Raw genomic sequence first — 9,146 nt, forward strand, 5'->3', positions numbered from 1 at the left:
TCCACTTCTGCTGGTGAGTATGGCTGTTGCTGCTGCTGCTGCTGCTGCTGCTGCTGCTGCTGCTGCTGCTGCTGCTGCTGCTGCTGCTGATGATGATGATGATGATGATGATGATGATGATGATGCTACCATCCTTCAGTGACCTCAGATAGCAGCATCTTTGGATTCCCAACGTGGATTGAAGACTAGCAACTTCCCAGGACTCATCTAGTTCTTAAGCACTATTTTGGGAGTGCTGAAGCATCAGGCATTGTAGCCTGAGGAGAAATCGGTTCTCACCCTCTCTAGCCACTGTGGGAACTACCTAGTCTTTATTGGTTATAAGCCATTCAAATGTATTAGCACACACGTTCGTGCATTTTCTCGGTTCTGTTCACTAGAGGACCTGCCCAATACAGACATCATATTGATTCATTTACCTAGTCTTCCAGAACGCAAGTCCTGCAAAGAAGGTGTGGTTTGAATGAAAATGGTCCCTATAGTCTCACTTAATGGAATGTTTGGTTTCTAGTTGGAGGAAGTGTGTCATTGGGGGTAGGCTTTGAGGTTTCAAAAGCCCACAACAAGCCTATTCTTTCTCTATGCCTCCAACTTTGAATGAGATGTGAGCTCTCAGCTACTGGTCCAGTGTTGTGATCCAGCTGCCCTCACTCCCCCTGGCCAGCAGGGGAACTTCCTTGTGGTCTGTAATTGACAAGGATGTTTGTGTTCTTTCTGGCTGGCGGGTTTCCACAGAAGGAGTAGAGGTATAAAAGGTTGCTGGGCAAAATAAAGGTTGCTGTCCTTCCACCTGAAAAGAAGCCTCTGTGTCTCAATCCCGCAGGCCGCAGCAGTCCAGAACAAACCCTACCCGCCGCCATGCTGCCTGCCATGATGGGCAGAGACTAACTGAAACTGTAAGCAAGTCCCCAATTAAATGCTTTCTTTTATAAGCTGCCTTGGTCATGGTGTCTCTTCACAGCAATAGAAAAGTTGCAAAGATAGAAGTTATAATTGATGCTGCAGGAGGATGCTGGCTTCAGAATGACCTCAGGATTCTATTTTCTTACACAATATTCCAGGCTATTCACACACTACTGAGTGCCTTTCCAGGCAGTTTTCTGACTCATTAGACCAAAGTTCTTCAAGAATAGTCTCCTGTGGGTACTATAAATGAGAGGATATTTAGCTTTTTTGAGGTGAAACCATGCCATCTGGGAATCATTGTAAATGGCTGAATTAAATACAAGTGAGAAATAATTGTACTTGTAAATTAGAGCAGATAAACGGAAGCATTAGGAATTTATCTAAAAGTGGTGCTTTATATTTTTCACTTAACTATGGAAACTTTTTTTAATTTAAGTTTTTTTTTTTTTAATTTAAATCAAAGCTGCAAATGGAAGTCCTTGGTCTCCAAACGCCGTTCATAAAGCAGGGGGTTTGTCGTGACTTTGCTGTCACAACAAATGCAGCTGGCACCTTGTGCTTTGACTCACGGTTGCACCTGCAACACTCAGTTTCTAAACCTCTAAATGTGTGATACAAACATAAAATAATGAGCACTCCACCCATCCTGCTTTACCGAAATGAACATTGTAACATACGCTTTAGATCCCAACCAGATGCCAGCAGTGCTGAGGACGTGTGTGCGTGCTTCTCCAGCCCAGCTCTCCTAGTTCACTGCCTAGAGTTTTCACCACGCCATGACGATGCCTAACTGAAAACTTGAGAGTTAACCGAAAATAGCTCCATGGAACGGAGTCATAACGTGTGTGCTGTTCTTGTATGTGATTTAACTGATGTGCTTGTTGGTCCTGATCTTTGGCACAAATTATAATTTTTCTTTTTTTTTTACATTTATTTTGTATCTGTGCCTGTGTGGTGATTTGAATGAAAATGGCCCCCATAGGCTCACAGGGAGTGACATATTAGGAGGTGTGGCCTTGTTGGAGGAAATGTATCACTGAGGGGGTGGACTTTGAGGTTTCAAATGCTCAAGCCAGGTTTCAAGGTTCACTGCCTCTTCGTACGGCCTTTGGATCCAGATGTAGAACTCTCAGCTACCAGTCCGGCACCGTGTCTGCCTGCATGCCAGCATGCTTCCCACCATGATGATACTGGACTAAACCTCTGAACCTGTAAGTCAGCCCCAATTAAATGTTTTCCTTTATAAGAGTTGTCTTGGCCAAGCGGTGGTGGCACACACCTTTAATCCCAGCACTCAGAAGACAAAGGCAGATGGATCTCTGTGAGTTTGAGGCCAGCTTGGTCCACAGAGCTAGTTCCAAGACAATCAAGGTTGCGTGTGTGCATGCGGGTGTGCACGCGCGCGCACACACACACACACACACACACACACACACACACACATATCCTGTATCGAAAACCAAAGAAAAATAAATAAAAAAAATAGATAAATAAAAAGAGTCGCCGCCGGGCGGTGGTGGCACATGCCTTTAATCCTAGCACTCGGGAGGCAGAGGCAAGAGGATCTTTGTGAGTTCGAGGCCAGCCTGGTCTACAAGAACTAGTTCCAGGATAGGCACCAAAAACTACAGAGAAACCCTGTCTCGAAAATCCAAAAAAGAAATAATAAATAAATAAATAAATAAATAAATAAATAAATAAATAAATAGAGTTGCCTTGGCCATGGTGTCTCTTCACAGCAATAAAACCCAAGTTGAAAGAACAACTTGCTGCAGTCAGTTGGCCACACGCTGGGCTCTGTGGATAGTGCTCAGATGGTCGGGGTTGGCAGCAAGCACCCAGCTTCAGCTGCGGATCCATCCTGTTAGCCCTAAGTTGGTCCTTTGAATTCACCTGTACCTGCTGAGGGCATTCTGTGTTCAGACACTGCGTTTACCCTGTGGCTGTGTGAAGATGACTCTCCCTCGTTCTTTTATCCAGAAGTGTCACCTGTGTCACCTGAAGAGCAAGTGGGCTTGGTGTCTTGTGCTGGCTACATAGCTCGGGACTCTTTGGATGACTCTGCAAAATATCAGATATCATGAAAGTGTGATAGTGATAGAGTTCGTTGTTCAATAAGACTATAGTCAATATCAACCATGTAAACACACATGGCATATAAATATTTGAGGTCAGAAGGCAAACAATGGCTATTTTTATTAATTTTGTTAATACTAACTACAGTTGTGACGTTAGTCTGGTGTTATTCTCATTTGGAATAAGAACTGGAAGTCCTACCTGAGATATGTGAAGGACTGGACATTGGAAATAATATTTGCCTAAGGAGGTCCAGTTTAGTTAAGCCAAAATTTAACCCCTATTACTTTGACGTCTTATCGACTAATCATACACGCTGACATTAGCTATTCTTCTAGTTGACAACTGCGTGTGAGCATTGTGCTGCTTCGTTGTTTTGACCCCGTGGCCATTGTGAAGGTGCTGGTCCCTGCCATTCACTGGAAATTTCCCACATCTAACCCTGACCGTTCCTAGACACTTGAAGCAAAAGTGAGCAGTGAAGGAATGACTGTGTCACAACTCAGTTCTGCTGTGTCCGGTCATCACCGCAGAGCTGGTCCACACCCGGAAAGGCTGTGGAGTTAATCCGCTGACCCAGAACATCAAGTAGGACATTGTGCAGCACCTTTCCCTAAGGACGTATTTCAGGTGGTTCTCTAATGACCCTTGGAACTTGACTGCCTTTTGCCAAAAATAAACTAAAACTAAGCATTCATGACGCTATAATTTGTCGCATGTGACTATGACCCTGAATCTGGGTCACAGATCACTTAACTGTCTCTGAGCCATTGTTCTGGTTCAGGTTTGTTCTTCCGGACATCTGGCAGCCTGTTTCACTTGCTAGCACACTCAAGTCTGTTCGTCTCTGGCCTGTTTATGTTCGAGAGCAGTTGTTTCGCCCAGTATGTCCACAGCAGAAAGATTTGTCTCCTCCTTCATACCTGGCCGTTTGAAAGCAGAGTATCTTTACAAGCTTTTTACTCCTCCTCCTGCCATCTTTCCATGCGACCACCAGGGTGCCTATGAGGCAAATGCCAGGTCCTTATCAGGCTGTACTCCAGTCATCATCTGGTTCCTAACTCTGGTAAGGAAGTATGGTTCCATGGGCGAATCCTTGGGGGTTTGTCTACTGGTTTCCTTTCCGTGGGTCACTGTTGTTGTTATTGTTTTAGGTATTTCTTTTTAATAAATGTACTTATTTGTTTATTTGCTTATTTGTTTGTTTGTTTGTTTTATAGCCTGTCGTAGTTTAGCCTCCCTCCTCTACTCTAGTCCCTCCCCCGGCCCGTCCACATCCCCAGCCCCCAATCCACTCCACCTCCGTTTCCATTTGGGAAAGGCCAGATCTCCCATGAGTATCAACAAAACGTGGCATATCAAGTTGCTGTAAGACTAAGCAATACCTCCTGGGTATTAAGACTGGGCAAGATTAGAAGTCCCACAAAAGAACCCAAGCTATACAACTGTAACATATATGTAGATGGCCTGTTCAGTCCCATGTAGGCTCTCTGGCTGTCGGTTCAGTCTCTGTGAGCCTCTGTGAGCCCAGGTTTGTTGATTCTGTAGGTTTTCTTGTTGTGTCCTTGACCTCTCTGGCTCCTACAATCCTTTCTCCCCCTCTTCTGCAGGATCCCTGAACTCCACCTATTGTTTGGCTGTGGGTCTGCGTCTGTTTCCATCTCTTGCTGGATGAGGCCTCTCTGATAACAATTGGACTAGCCGCCAATCTGGTCACAGGAGATGGCCCGCTCAGGTTACAAATTTGTTCTTCCTAGGAGTCTAAGCTGGGATCGTCTTAATAGATTCTTGGGGGATTCCCTTGCACCAGGTTTTTATCTGACACCCCCCCCACACACACACACACATACACACACTTTCCAGTAGTCTCTTTCAGTACTCTTCCCCCCCCTGGATGGGATCATTCTATCCCTCTTCTTCCTCAGAAGGCAGAGCAGAGCAGTAGTGATGCTTGTGGAAGCGGCTGATTATTGCTTGTGGAGATCAGGCTGGGGAATGCTGCTTTTCTTTTCTTTGTTTTTCAAGACAGGATTTCTCTGTAGCTTTGAAGCCTGTCCTATAAATAGCTCTTGTAGACCAGGCTGGCCTTGAACTCACAGAGATCTGCCTGTTTCTGCCTCCCTAGTACTGCGATTAAAGGTGTGTGCCACCACCGCCCGGCGGAATGCTTTTTGTATCTTCAGTACCACGTGACTGAGTTAAAGTGACACCATCTCTGGGACAGGACATTGAAAGGGTTTCCCTGTCCTTGTTGAGCCAAAGCCAGGACACTCCCGGGTGCAGAGGCAAATGGTGATGCAGGTGCGAGTTCTACATCCTCTAACCGTGTTTCAAGGCTTCAGGTTTTTCTAGGAAGAGCATGAAGTTGTCTGGGTCCCACTAGGAAACCTTTCAGTTCTTCTGACTTTTGCTTCAGACATCTACTGAAGGTAAGGGAATCGTTAACATCTTTTCAAACAGTTCGGACTGCCCTTAGCCTCTGTGGAGGGACAGTTTCCTGGAGTATAGTCCCCGCTATTGGGGTATCAGCAACAGACCAAAGAAATGATTCCACTGAGTCTGGCTTTGGGAACCGTTGAGTATATAGGGCTTACATAATGGAACATAGACAACCCGTTGAGTATATAGGGCTTACATAATGGAACATAGACAACCCTAAAACACCTCTGTCACCAGAAGTCCCAAACAAACATGGGTGACACCCACTCGAAAGCTACAAAGACAGAGGCCCCTTTGGTTAACTATTTACCCCCACCCTGTCCACTGTAGCGCTCCCTGAAACCATGGGCAGCTGAGCGGTTACTTGGAGGGGGGTTGCTGCTACTCAGGAGGCGGGGCATGGCTGGACTCCGGGAAGTCTTTGATGCCCCTCCCCCTGCCTCCTATGGACGAATGAGAACAGGTCCACTCTTGCTGAGATCTCTAGTTGTTACTCTACCGCCAATGATTCAGATATTAACAACGAGGTTGCCTATGCTCACCGGCCAGCATTCTGCAGCAACCTCACTCTTTAAAAAACAAAAGAAGAAAGGAAGAAAGAGATGTTAAAAGCATGACTAGTAACCCTACACGATACTTCAGAAGCTCCTTCCCGGCAACTGAAACCTCTGATTACTGGGCATTTTATAAGCACTTTTCTAGATGGATACCTGTATTCACCGGCATTTGCTCAAACACGTATGCAAAAGTCAGTCCCAAGGGAATCCTCTCGTGTAATGTAATAAAATATATGCTTTGTAATTCTACCCAGTGATAGATGTGGTGTTAGATTATTACAGAAATCTGTGTATTAAAGAATAACACTGGGTAGGAGACATACCAACACCCGACAAGCGTTGGAGCATAAAAAGATAAATTCTCCTGCTTCATCCTCGTACTGAGCTTAGTAGTATGAGACCCACTTGGCCAGTGAGAAAATGGCGAAAATTAGTGTTGTTATTTTTCTTTCTTCTAACACTTCATGCGGGATCTAAATTTGCTACACTTCCCTTGGGGCTAGTAGTGGAATCTGCAGGCTGTTTCTGTGAGGCAGACTGATTGCCAGCTACTCTGCTTGCTTGATACATTGCTGCAATAAACATGTTTTCGAGGTGCCGCTGACCTTTGCCCCTGGAACCATTGGCTGTACTTGCTAAGACCAAGGAGATGCAGGAAGTGGGAGGAGGTAAAAGCAAACTATGATCCGTAGACGGATCTTTCTTTGGGTCACCAGCTCACAAAAGACGGCACGGAGACTTATTAATTATGAAAGCTCAGCCTTATTTTAGGCTTGTTCCTAACTGGTTCTCTTTTTCAATAATTTATTTACTTTTATTTCATTTACATTGGTATTTTGCCGACTTGTCTGTGTGAGGGTGCAGATCTTGGAGTTACAGTTGTGAGCTGCCGTGTAGATACTGGGAATTGAACCTGAGTCCTCGAGAAAAGCAGTCGGTGCTTTTAACTGCTGAGCCATCTCTCTAGCCCCCTAACTAGTTCTTATAATTTAAATTAGCCATTATTTTAACCCACATTTTAATCTATGTTCTTTACATGGTTCAGTTACCATCACTCTGATTGCCCATCCTGCTTCCTCTCCATCTGACTGGCGACCCCCCCCTTTCTTATTCCTAGATCTGTCTGTCCCCAGAAGTCCCACCTAACCTCTTCCTGCCTAGCTAATGGCCATTCAACTCTTTGTTAAGTCAGTCACAGTGACACATCTTCACACAGTGTAAAGGAATATTCCACAATGGCCAGAGCTTCATGTATAACCTCTTCGGTTTCTTCTGTCTCCCGAGGCAGCTAACTGCCTAGTCCAGAAGGTTTTTTCAGTCAGTCAAGGGGTGGGGACAGTTTCCTTGATTCTTTTGTCTTAATTGCACTTACTTATATTGGGGGTGGGGGTGGGGAAGGTGTGCCACTGTGCCCATGTGGAAGTCAGAGGCCGCTTGTGAGAACTGGTTCCCTCCTTCCATCAGTTTGGGTTGGAACTCATTGTTGGACTTGGCAGGAAGTGCCTTTACCCTCTGTGCCATCTTGCCGATCCAGGTCCATTGATTCTTGTATTAAACTATATCATAGAGTTGTCTCTGAAGTTTCTCAGAGCAAGGCACAATTCCACCTTGTTGGAACTTTTAAAACAAGGTATGATCCATACCTTGCTTTGATGCCAGACACAGCTACATTACAGCACAGGCTTGTTTCCCCTTTTATTGGCTTTATAACAAACCTGTCAGGGCAATAACTGGGAATTTAGCAAGAGATTAAGCAGAGATAAAAATATGACAGGAGCTCATATATTTTATGTGCATACTGTGCGTGTGATAATTAGGTCTTATCCCTGATTCTATATACCCTCAGGAAGTTCTCAGAGAAGGAAGATGTCTATATTTGATGGATTCCGGGACACAGCTGTCATCGACATAGGCCAGACTCACAGCCTCGTTCCTGAAGCTCAACTGTTGATTCTGTAAAGCAGGTTGATTGAGCGCAGCAGTGGCAGCTGGTAGATGCCTTACCTAAGAGCCAGGATGCAGAATTTAAGGATAGAAAAGCCAGAGCCTTGCTACCAACTTGCCATCTGTTGTACATGTTGACCTGTGTCAATGACCTCCACCGCACCCCAACCCCATATAATGGAGTATGTCCCCTCTGCCCATTTTAGTAGCTGTGTGTGTTACAGTAAATGCCACTCCACCTCTCCACTGTTGATATGAGCAGAGTGTTGTTACAGACTTTTTTTACACTGCTAAAAATTTTACACTGCTAAAATTATTGCCCAGTTGGAAGACTCGAATATAAAACTCGTTTTCCCAGCAATAACCCTGCCACCTAATACATGGTCCCACGTGGGGCTTTACATTGATTAAGGAAACTTCTAAGGCAGATGAACAGGGCAAAAGGCAGCAAAAAGCTAGAAAAGTCTCCAGCTAGCGCTGACTAAATCAGGCTGCAGACACGGGCACAAGCAGACTCTCTGAAGGTTGTCTATTTATAATATTATAATACATTGAAATGATGAAATGTACATCCAGTTGGAGGATTAAGATGCTAATGTGATATGTGAATCATGACGTTGTATGAAGACTTACATGCAATAGACGAGCACAAGAAAGCCTGTACTACGCCAATGGGCCAAAAAGCCTCTGAATTCCACTCTTTTCTGATAAAGATGCTATTCAATTATTTTGCCCCCTCCTTCTTTTCGGTACAGGGTCTCATGTAGTTCAGGCTGGCCTTGGACTTGGATCCTCTTGCCTCATTCTCTTCAGTGCTGGGATTACAGGCATGTATCACCATGCCTAACTTTATTTTGTCCCCTTTTAAAGTGAGTTGTTCATTAGTATTGAGATATAAGTGTTCTTTATATATTCGGGCTATAAATTCTTTACAAGATATTGTAAAATATTTTCTCCAAGTTTGTGGCTTCTTTTAATCAACATTATCTTCATGGATTTATTTGTGTTTCATGAGCTTTTCATGAATTCTCATATCCTACTATATGAATACAATTTATTATCTTGATGGACAGTGGGGTACTTTAAAAGTTTTGGCTCCCCAAATAGTGCTGTTCTTTTGGTGAACTTTTGTGTGCATTTTCTATGCATACAATTCTATTCAGAGTGAAATTTTGAGGCTGTAGAGAAAATATATGTTCATCTTTACTATATGGAAACTCAAAA

The sequence above is a fragment of the Microtus ochrogaster genome, chromosome 8 (assembly GCF_000317375.1).
Source record: "Microtus ochrogaster isolate Prairie Vole_2 chromosome 8, MicOch1.0, whole genome shotgun sequence".
NCBI lineage: Eukaryota > Metazoa > Chordata > Mammalia > Rodentia > Cricetidae > Microtus > Microtus ochrogaster.